The sequence below is a fragment of the Gorilla gorilla genome, chromosome 7 (genome assembly GCF_029281585.2).
Source record: "Gorilla gorilla gorilla isolate KB3781 chromosome 7, NHGRI_mGorGor1-v2.1_pri, whole genome shotgun sequence".
Classification (NCBI taxonomy): Eukaryota; Metazoa; Chordata; class Mammalia; order Primates; family Hominidae; genus Gorilla; species Gorilla gorilla.
The window spans coordinates 21,310,892-21,322,976 of NC_073231.2; the positions used below are offsets into that span (position 1 = coordinate 21,310,892).

Sequence of the window (12,085 nt, forward strand, 5' to 3'; positions counted from 1 at the left end):
GGACCTAGTTTGTTTGACCCACAAATATCTAACCAACTTATCCAGCACTATTTATGGAATAATTCTTCCTTTTTGCCACCTAATATAATGCAAATTATATTTTAAATATTTAAAAAGATTTTTACATACCTAAATCTATTTCAGCATACTCCTTGTGTGGGGATGTAAATAAATAAACTATTCTCTTCATTTGGACCATCTGGCTGTTCTTGTAACTACATTGTTTTACTTACTTTATAATATGTTAGACTATTTTGTAAGACTAACGTGCCTCCCTCTTCAATAGCCACATGTAAATTCCTCTTCTTTTTAATTTTTAAAAGCTATTCATACTGGCTTATCCTTTCAGATGAATATTAGAATTGTTTTATCTTCTCCAAGTGAGATTTTTATTTACTCACTTTAAAATTATAAATTAATTTGGACTGATTGACAATTGTATTATGGTTCTCCAGAGAAACAGAACCAATGGGATGTACATAAAGAGATTTATTGTAAGAAATCGGCACATGTGATTATGGAGGCTGACAAATCCCAAGATCTGCAGGGGGAGGTGGCAAGCTGGAGACTCAGGTGAGCAGACGTTGTATTTCTTATTTCAATCCTAAAGCCTGAGAACCAGGAGAGCCAATGGTGTAGTTCTAGTCCAAAGGCTGGCAGGCTTAAGATCTAGGAAGAGCTCATGTTTCAACTTGAAAGCAGTTGGGCAGAAGGAATTGTCTTACTCAGAAGAAAGTCAGCCGTTTGTTTTGTTTGTTTGTTTGTTTGTTTGTTTGAGACGGAGCCTCACTCTGTCACTCAGGCTGGAGTGCGGTGGCATGATCTCTGCTCCCTGCAAGCTCCACCTCCCAGGTTCACACCATTCTCCTGCCTCAGCCTCCCGAGTAGTTGGGACTACAGGTGCCCACCACCACGCCTGGCTAATTTTTTTATTTTTTAGTAGAGACGGGGTTTCACCGTGTTAGCCAGGATGGTCTCAATCTCCTGACCTCGTGATCCGCCCGCCTTGGCCTCCCAAATTGCTGGGATCATAGGCGTGAGCCACCACACTGGCCGAAAGTCAGCCTTTTTGTTCTCTTCAGACTTTCAAATGATTGGATGTGGCCTGCCCACATTAGGGATAGCAATCTGCTTTAGTCTACTGATTTAAATGTTAAACTCCTCCAAAAACACCCTCACAGACACACCCAGAATAACATTTGTCAAGTATCTGGGCACCAAATGGCCCAGTCAGGTTGACACATGACGTTAACCATCACAACACTTTTATACTATACCATTTCATTCAGTGATAATTATTTGAGTTCAGTTGTATATTCTACTTACAAGTCAAGATTTATGGGTTTCATTATCCAGGTCATGCCTGCTTCTTACAATTATGGTCTTTCCTATAATATGCATACCTATTGTTGCTTTTAAGAATGGACATTTGGCCGGGCGCAGTGGCTCATGCCTGTAATCCCAGCACTTTGAAAGGCCAGGGCAGGTGGACCACAAGGTCAGGAGTTTGAGACCAGCCTGGCCAAGATGGTGAAATCCCATCCCTACTAGAAATACCAAAATTAGCCAGGTGTGATGGTGGGCAGGAGTAGTCCCGCTACTCGGGAGGCTGAGGCAGGAGAATTGCTTGAACCTGGGAGGTGGAAGTTGTAGTGAGCTGAGATTGCGCCACTGCACTCCAGCCTGGGCAGCAGAGCAAGACTGTCTCAAAAAAAAAAAAATGGACATTTTTCCCGTTAGATTTTCTATCTGATTTTTGTTGGTATACAGAGAAGCAGCTGATTTTATTTGTTCAGCCCTTAACTGAACTCTTGGTAGTTCTGAAAGTTTTTCAGTTGATTCTCTTAGGTTTTCTGGTGGGCAGTCATATTACATGCAAACTAGGGCAAATGTGTCTTTGCCCTATCTACATTATTGCTTCTATTTCTATCTTCTGTATTATTGCATTGATCATAGCCTCCAGAAGAGTGTAAAATACTAATAGAGGCAGCAGAAATCTTTCGAATTCCCATTTTAATAGGATGATCTCTATAATTGTGCAAATTAACATTTTGCTCTTGATCAGAAGAAAGTATCCTTTATTTCCTGGATTTGGAAGAAAAAGGATTGAGTGTTGAATCATCTCAAATGCCTTTCAGTAGTCACTGATAAGTCGGTTATATCATTTTTCCAACTTGACCTCCAGATGTAATATATCTTTTTATAGGCTTCCTATATTAAATTATTCTACATTAGTGTAATAAACTCAAATAGATCATTCTTTTCATTTTCTGATCTTGGACAAGTTGACTTCTCTATGTTAGCTTCTTCATCTATAAAGTAGAGCTAAAAATTGTACTTACTCCATGTTATAGGACATAGTTGAGATAATTCACATAAAGTAAATTCATGGAAAATACCTAGCACAATCTCCAACACAACACATAGGGTATGTTCAGCTAGTATCATCATCGTGGTTATTAACCAGTAGGCTGGAATATGGTTACAGCAGGGAAAATTATATTTCCGTAAGAGTTTTCTTATATTCATGAGAGGGACATTTCTCATATATTTTTAAAGAAAACAAAGTAGGTATTTTTAGATTTCTATGTATGAATCATGGACAGCAACAATAAAAAAGTTATTTTTCATTATTTTATTGTAAAGTGATGTTGTTTGCTTATACCTATCTCCTTGGGTTAAATACGAAGTCCCTTGTACAGTTGGGTTGGGTTCATGGCCTTGTGACCACCGCAGTTGCACAAAGCCCCATGTCAGAAGGGCCCCACATATGGGTTTTAATCCTCCGCTGTCACCCTTTTGAAATTCTTAACAATTTTTAAGTCACTGGGAAAATGGAGCTTGTGGAGGGGATTAGAGCCTCTGCTCACTCATGGCTCTCCTTCCCATTCCGTCCCCACCTTCCTAGGATTCTTGGCTACCCTCTGTCTTGCCAAGGGCCTCACCCTCCCCACCCTGTCCAGCTACTGCTGCCAGTCTTCATCCCCCAACAGGGGCCTGGGTGCAGGTATAGATAGGAGTTGGGCAGGGCATACGTGACCCAGAAAGTCTTCAGGCAGAACATGGTGGAAGCCATTCTACCCTAGGCTGGCAGTGCCGTGATGCAGAGGCTGTAGCCAACTGGGGACCACAACTCAGGGGAGATAAACCTTTTTTTTTTTTTTTTTTTTTTTGAGATGGAGTCTCGCTCTGTTGCCAGGCTGGAGTGCAATGGCGCGATCTCAGCTGACTGCAACCTCCGCCTCCTGGGTTCAAGTGATTCTCCTGCCTCAGCCTCCCAAGTAGCTGGAACTACAGGTGCGCACCACCATGCCCAGCTAATTTTTGTATTTTTAGTAGAAACGGGGTTTCACCATGTTGGCCAGGATGGTCTTGATCTCTTGACCTCATGATCGGCCTCCCAAAGTGCTGGGATTACAGGCGTGAGCCACCACTCCCGTCCAAACCTTTCTTTCACTTATCTTCAATCCAAGTACGTAAAGGCTTCTAGCCCAAAGGTTGCAATATCCTTGGGGTTGCCTATGTACCCCTATCTAAGTTTGGCTTCTCAGTGCCATGAGGTATGAATTATGTAATTTCAGTGATTCTACATAGGAGTTAAATGTTTTATTTGCATTTAAAACTGGCATTGCCCAATATAAGCAGTAAATATCTTACTAATTTTTTTTCTCCCAGTGGCTGTGAGAACATCGTATTAATAAATTTTTTTAAATTTTATTTACTTAGAATGACATTAAATAGCACATAAAAACACTACAACAAGTTGAGAGAGACAGACCACGGAAAGAAGAAAAAAGTTTTATATTTAATACCTTAAACCACACTATTTCCTGCTTTTTTTTAAAAAAAAAAAAGGGCCCTGTATTTTCATTTCACACTGGGCTTCAAAAACTATGTAGCCCATCTTTTCTTGGGATATGGAAATTTGGGCCAGTATGCAAGCATGTAAGTATGTCTAAGTTTGGATAAATACAGGATGGTAAGAAACAGACAAGGGAAAGAGTAATATTTTCTTTTCCTTTTTTTTTTTTTTTTTTTGAGACAGAGTCTCGCTCTGTCACCAGGCTGGAATGCAGTGGCACAATCTCGGCTCACTGCAACCTCCGATTCCCAGATTCAAGCAGTTCTCCTGCCTCAGCCTCCCGAGTAGCTGGGACTACAGGTGCGCACCACCACGCCCAGCTAATTTTTTGTATTTTTCGTAGAGACAGTGTTTCACCATGTTGGCCGGGATGGTCTTGATCTCTTGATTTTGTGATCCCCCCGCCTCAGCCTTCCAAAGTGCTGGGATTACAGGCATGAACCACCATGCCCAGCCAAGAGTAATATTTTCTATTACATGGAAGTGGATTTTGATTTTCTCAAAATTATAATGGAGGAAGGAATATTAAGATGGTAAAAATGCTCATGATACCAAAGATGCCACCCACATGGTGAAAAACTCTTAAGAGAATTTGATGTTTAAAGAGTTATGATGTCTGATCTGATTTCTTGAGTTTCATCAATAAGAATGAGGGACTCAACAACCAAATTCCAAAGAGGCTTGCATTAAAAAGGGTGTAACTCCAGCAGAATGTAAATGTATGTAAAATAGATAATAGCAAGATGTTATAATGTTTTTATTTTGAATGAGGCAGAAGCTGTTTTGGAAAAAAAAGAAATAGAGGTTTAAACACAGAACATACCTTCAACCGTCACGGCAGGGTGGTAGACCACGAGGAAATGACTGTGACAAGTCAGCTAATCTTGGAACAAATTAGGGAAGGAAATGATGAACAACAGCTGCAAAGAAAAAAATGCAAGAATTTGCAAATGATGTCCACTTTGTCTTTAATTTACCCAATGCTGGAAAGAATACTGGTCACCTCACTTTTCGGTAATATACGCACCATCGTCTTCAGACACAGAAGAATGAGAAATAATTAAAAGTCACTGAGACGGCTCTCACCTCCTGTACTTCATTATCACACAATGTCTTGCTAGAGAGGCATTTTCATTCCAGATGAATATGTGGTTGATTAGCGCTTTTCCAAAAGCAAATTGTCTGAGGTTCTCTGTACTGGATTTCCTGGTACCAATTCCTCATTAAGGTGATTCATGAATTTTTTTTCAATTAGGTTCGTATGTCTTTTTAAAAATCAATTTGGTGTCTGCCTTTCAACTAAATGAATGAGCCAGTGTATCATTCAGACAGGTGTGGACTTGCATAACTATTAAGTTAAATGAGCCTTGCATAGAATTGAGAAAATGGGCAAGGATTAAAAGTGGAATCTGAACAGGAATCACTATTTCAAAAAGAACAAATTAGAAAATATGAATAAACAGGTGAACTACATGAGCCCTTCCATTCAGAATAGCATGGCAGGTAAGCATGGGCTCTGGAGTCAGACTTCTCTGAGTTCCAACCTTGGCTCTTTTGCTAACTTCCTTTGTAATTAAACAAGGTCGTAACACTTTCCACCTCTCAGCTTTTTCATGTGTGAGATGAGATCATGATAGCAGCTGTGGCCTTGGGTGGTGGTGAGAATTAAATGGGAAATCGCCTTTAAAGCACTGAACTGAGCACATAGTAAACATTTAATAAACGTTAGTTCCTATTATTCCTAAAATAATACTATTCATTTAGAATCAGCTTATTAGTAATCAATGCTAACTTGACCTTAACGATTAAAATAAAGATAAAAATTCATGGGCTATCGAAACATACAATGTGGTACTCATTATTCAAGTGGAATGAAAACGGTGAAAAGAAAATGTTTTTTCAAAATTTCATCTGGCAAATATTGCCAAATAGTTTAAAGCAACCCTCCATATTTTTTCCATACCTCATTATCCTGTTCCATGAGGGGGAAGAAAGGATGTATTTTAATTGTTGTGACCACCTTCATCTATTGAAGTCTCAATTTTTCAGGCACCTCCTTCGTTTTATTAAATATTTTATGCTGTGCATGTGAAATATGTAGTCCATGTACCCAGGGATATTTCTGTCTACTAGTTTTACTTGTTCCTAAAAACAGAAATGAGGAATGCCTACGGCTAAAAAGAAAAAAAAAACTGTCTTCCTGTCAGCAGCTCCTTCTGCTGATATCTCACCGATGCCAAATTATATATTCACGTAATTTGCATTTTCCCACTCTTAGTTTTTTTTTTTAAATCATTAGGTCAAAAGCTAAAATACATTCCTTTTTATAGCAGAAAATTGCTCCTGTTTGTTCAAAGCCAATTTGAAAGATTTGATCATCAGAAAAACATATATGTGTCTATATATAATTTCTAAATTTGGCTTCAAACCCCTACTTACTTAGTAGTGCCACACAACAGCTTTTTTTAATGTAAGATTTTCCTTTAAGAAATGGAAATAAAGCTCTAGGTATTTTTTGAAAAGTGCTGTTTAATCCTGTGCTTAGCATAGTGCCTGGTATTTGATAGATAACAAATATATATTTGTTGAAAAATAAGTGAATGAATGAATGAATAAGCAAAGTAAGGCATATCAAGCCTGAAAGGTAGATATAGTCTGCTTGACTTTTCCTTTACTGCTTGACACATTTCCTAACTTTTTCTACCTCCTAACATTAAAACAAAAATACAATGACATACTTGAGAGTTTTCTAGTAAGATGCATGTCCCAGCAACTAAAAAGCAACTCCAGCCGGGTGCAGTGGCTCACGCCTGTAATCCCAGCACTTTGGGAGGCCGAGGCAGGTGGATCACAAGGTCAGGAGATCAAGACCATCCTGGCTAACATGGTGAAACCCTGTCTCCATTAAAAATACAAAAAATTAGCCAGGCTTGGTGGCACGCGCCTGTAGTCCCAGCTACTCAGGAGGCTGAGGCAGGAGAATCGCTTGAACCCAAGAAGTGTAGGTTGCAGTGGGCCGAGATCACGCCACTGCACTCCAGCCTGGGTGACAGAACAGGATTCTGTCTCAAAAAAAAAAAAAAAAAAAAAAGCATCTCCATGAGATGGATTTTTTTCTCGGGTACTAAATGCTGATAGTAGCTAACATACAGTCATCACATATATTATGCATATAAAATGCTTAGCATATATATACATACTTATATGCCAGACACTATGCTGAGCATTTTATGCACATACTGTTATTAATATCCTCAACATTCCTATGAGAAAGTAGATAATATATGCCCCAGCTCATACCTGAGGCATAAAGAAGTGAAGTAATTTCCCTAGGGTTATATAGCAATAAGTATAAAACCAAGACTCAGACCCAGGTTGCCTAATTCCTGAGCCAAGCTCTTAACCACCATGATGAATTCCTTACTGTGATGCAAGAGTACTGGGAAGTAAACAGAGCTGACTTCTAAGCCATGGAAGAGGTGCCAGTGAGACTATGGTTTGGTAGGAAATTTAGGACTCTTGAGCAGTGCTGTGGAGCTGGAGCAGAATGGGCACAAGGTATCAGGAAAAGACGGAATATTAAAGCGAAGAACTGGATTGGGGGAAGGCGTATTATTGGCCTATATCTAGGGTCACATAATTTATCATCCAAACCAGGACACTTTTGAAAGTGAAAAGGAACTCTATTCAGAATTACATCAAGACAGTGCTACAGACTGGGACTATCCAAGCTAAACTAGGACATGTAGTCATCTTTCCCATGTCCCTCTCTTGCTAACTTATTTTTTTCCTTTTTTCCTCTCTTATTCTCTTCTCCCTTTTCTCTCCGTCTTCGTCCTCCCTATGTCCCTCACTGGCTCTTTACATATACCTTAAATGGCAGTAATTTGTTGCATTTAACTGGAGTTGGGATGCTCATTAAGTGCCTCATGTTCGAACCGAGTTAAACAAATGCTCCAAAACAATAGTTCCATTGTTGCTGTATTATTTATCTATTGCGGCATTGCAAATTTCCCCAAATTGCAGCCGCCTAAGAAAACAAACATTATTTCCCACAGTTTCTGAGTCAGTCAGGAGCAGCTTTGCTGGGTGATTCTAACTCAAGGTCTCTCCTGAGGGTGCAGTCAAGCTGTTGGCTCGCAGTACAGGCATCAGAAGGAATGACTGCAGCTGGAGGACTGACTTCCAGAACACTCACTCACATGGCGACGCCCATCCTCTGCTACATGGCCCTCTCCATGGGGCTGCTCATGACAGGGCAGCTAACTTCTCACGGCGCAAGTGATCTGAGGCTGAGGAGGAAGCCGTGGTGTCTTTTTTTGAACCAGTCTTTGAAATTTCCCACTGTTAATTCTGCTTTATTTTATTCATTAGAAGTGAGTCACTAAGTGCTATGGTCTGAATGTTTGTGTTCTGCCAAAATTCATATGTGGGAACCCTAACCCCTAGGTGATGGCAGCGTTTAGGGGTGGAGCCTGTGTTAGTCCATTTTCACGCTACTGATAAAGACATACATAAGACTGGCTAATTTATAGAGAAAAAGAGGTTTAATGGACTCACAGTTCCACGTGGCTGGAGAGGCCTCACAATCATAGCAGAAGGCAAAAGGCACATCTTACATGATAGCAGGCAAAGAGAGAATGAGAGCCAAGTGAAAGGGATTTCCCCTTATATAGTCATCAGATCTCGTGGGACTTATTCATGACCACAAGAACAGTATGGGGAAACCGTCCCCATGATTCAATTATCTCCCACTGGGCCCCTCCCACAACACATGGGAATTATGGGAGCTATAATTCAAGATGAGATTTGGGTGGGGACACAGCTGAACCATATCAGAGCCTTGGGAAGTGATTAGGTCCTGAGGATGAAGCCCTCATGAAAGAAATTAGCACCCTTACAAAAGAGGCCCCAGCAAGTGCGTTGGCCACTTCTACTATGTAAGAGTACAGAGAAAAAGCATCTTCGAGGGAACCAGAAAGCTGGCCTTCACCAGACATCAAATCTGCCAGTGGCTTCATCCTAGACTTCCCAGCCTCCAGAACTGTGAGAAAGAAATTTCTGTTGTTTAGAAGCTACCTAGTTTATGATACTTTATTATAGCAGCCAGAATGGACTAAGACACTAAGTCCACTCAGCACTCATGGGTAGAGGATGAGCCTTCACTTCTTGAAAGGCGAAGTATCAAAGAATTTGTGCACATATTTAAAATCATCACAGCTACATAGTTTTTCAAACTGACTCTTTGATTTAATTTTACTTCTGCGGCCCTGTCCAAAGAAAACAATTAAATAGAAGGGGAATGTTCGATGAGCCAAGTTATTTATGGTATGTTATGCCAGTGAAAAATTAGAAAACACCTACATAATTAACAATAAGGGAATGGTTTAATGAATTATAGTACTTCTACAGAATAGAATACTGTGCAAATATTTAAAATTATTCTAGACTGGGCATGGTAGTAATCCCAGCACTTTGGGAGGCTGAGGCAGGAGGATCACTTGAGCCCAGGAGTTGGAGGCTGCATTGAGCTATGATCATGCCACTGCACTGCAGCCTGAACAACAGAGAAATATCCTGTCTCAAAAAACTTTTTTTTAATTTAATAAAATAATTCTGAAGCCTGTATAGCAGCATGAAAAAAATGTTTGTAATGAAATATTTATGAGAACACAAAATTGTATGTAGGCTATCATTTCAACTCTAAAAAGAAAACACACAAAAAGAGACCAGATGGAAACAAGCTAAAATAACAATGGTTGTGCTAATTGGTAAAATCATGGGAAGTTTTTCTCTTTCTCTGTTTTCAGAGTTTCTGCTCTATAACTGTGATGTATTGTTCTGCTATATATAATTTTGTTATTTTTTATTTTAAAAGAGATAATTAAAGATAATATTGACTTTCTAAATAAGGAATTCAGTAGGCTTTTTTTTTTTTTTTTTGAGACAGAGTCTCACTCTGTCTCCAGGCTGGAGTACAGTAGTGTGATCTCAGCTCACTGCAGCCTCCGCCTCCTGGGTTCAAGTTATTCTCCTGCCTCAGCCTCCTGAGTAGCTGGACTACAGGTGCCTCCCACCACACCCGGCTAATTTTTATATTTTTAGTAGAGACTGGGTTTCACCTTGTTGGCCAGGCTGGTCTGGAACTGCTGACCTCAAGTGATCTGCCTGCCTCAGCCTCCCAAAGTGGTAGGATTACAGTCGTGAGCCACCAGGCCTGGCCAACTTTTATGTTTTTTTTCCTTATGTTATTTTTTATGTTATTTTTTTTCTATTCAGCAAAAATAGACTGTACTGAGATTGACAGACAGGCTGTGGGGGTGTTATATTAGTAAGGGAAGAGATGATGCACTCAAACTTGGTAACTGAGAAGAATTTAATTAAAGGAAACCGACAGAGTGTGGTTGAGTACCCTTGGGAGTTAGGTGCTCACCCCCATCCCAGGCCTGAGGGACAAGGAGAGACAGGTACTGTATCCCACAGAAGCTGTGATCTTCAGTGTCAGGCTGGGGGAGGTGGAACGAACATCCTCATATTCTTGTCTGGCCTTTGAGCCACTGCCTACCTCCCACTGGTTGAACCAACCAAAATCCAGACACAAAGGAGCCCTAGATCTTAAAGGGTGAGCCTTCCATAACACAAAGAAGGGTAGAGAAGGCATGTAGAGGCGCAAATGCAAATATCCAATAAAGGGACTGTGTTACGGAGCTGCAGCATGTGCTGCTTTGATGAGAAGATTCCAAAACTCTTACTTACAATCGATATCTTTACACTAAAAATTTACATCAGCAATATTTGAGGAATACATATTTTGGCATCACAGCATTCACAGAAACATGTCCAGGTAACCCACTAATTATGGATAATTGAGCTTTTAGACACAGACTGCCTGCAGTTTAGGTCATGGCATTTCAAACTGACTCTTGTATCTGGATATATTAGGTTGGTGCAAAAGTAATCACGGTTTTTGCCATTAAAAGTACTGGGATGGGCCGGGCGTGGTGGCTCACGCCTGTAATCCCAGCACTTTGGGAGGCCTAGGTGGGTGGATCATGAGGTCAACAGTTCAAGACCAGCCTGGCCAAGATGGTGAAACCCTGTCTCTACGAAAAATACAAAAATTATCCAGTCGTGGTGGCATGTGCCTGTAATCCCAGCTACTCGGGAGGCTGAGGCAGGAGAATCGCTTGAACCCAGGAAGTGGAGGTTGCAGTGAGCCGAGATCTCGCCACTGCACTCTAGCCTGGGTGACACAGCAAGACTCCATCTCAGAAAAAATAATAATAATAAAACAAAAATAAAAAATAAAAGTACCGGGATTACAGGCATGCGCCGCCACTTTAAAAATGGCAAAAACCGCAATTACTTTTGCACCAACCTAATACACATTTCATAGCAAGTGTTATTTAAGCAGAGACAGTGTACAAACCAGCAGGACATTCTCAATGACACTCACACCAGTGGACCTCCTGATAAAATTATCCCCATTCAAATAAGAGCTGTAGGAGCAGACATTTTCTTTATCTGTACTATGAACTTCACGAAGGCAAGCTCCTTGTTTTTGGTTTGGTTGGGCTTATTTTTTTGCACGTCATATAACCATCGCCAAGCACAATACCTAGAACACAGAAGTCATCCAAATGTGTTGAATGGATGAATGGATGGACCTGTTAAAGGACCTTTTACGTGTTACTTTCCCTGTGTTCTTCTTTAGGAAATAAGAAATGTCTCAGGAAACGTTGGAAAATTTAAGTAACTTGCTTAAGATCAAACAGCTAGCAGGTGACAGAAGTATAATTCAAACACAGATGTTTCCGTTGCAACCCTCCGAGGAAAACCAGACTCTTACACTGGTATTTCAGTTATACTTCTAAATATCTAGCCTGAAATATGACTATTCCTCTGCAGTGCAAACATGATAAAACTTTATCTTCTCTTCACTGTCTCTGGAAACAAATGTAATGTTCTTCCGAATGAAACTGTTTCATTATATAGTTGACATGAAAGTATTCTTTTTCTGTGTGAGGGAACATGATGGTAAAAATAACCCCACCCACCATTGCCTATTTAAGATGGAACTTCTGTACCATTTTTTTAGTCTATCAGCGGTTGTCTCGAAGCCGGTACTCTTTCCAAACCCTCTCCCACCCCCAATCCCCACCCAGTAGGAGGATGGTTTTGTTTGTCATACTGCCTAGGAAAGGGGGTGGCCCTGTATTTAGT

General features: G+C 40.3%; 1 protein-coding gene across 2 annotated transcripts in view; it reads left to right on the forward strand.

The window, feature by feature from the left end:
* The window catches only part of MICU3 (mitochondrial calcium uptake family member 3), a 121,914-nt gene that overhangs the window by 105,845 nt on the left and 3,984 nt on the right, over window positions 1-12,085 (forward strand). Inside the window, exon 17 of one of the 2 annotated variants that reach the window (XR_010134923.1) lies at window positions 456-573. The exons of the other annotated variant lie outside the window; for it this stretch is intronic. The gene's annotated coding sequence lies outside the window, so the exon portion shown is untranslated. The remainder of the gene's footprint in view (window positions 1-455; window positions 574-12,085) is intronic. 2 annotated transcript variants of the gene reach the window in all.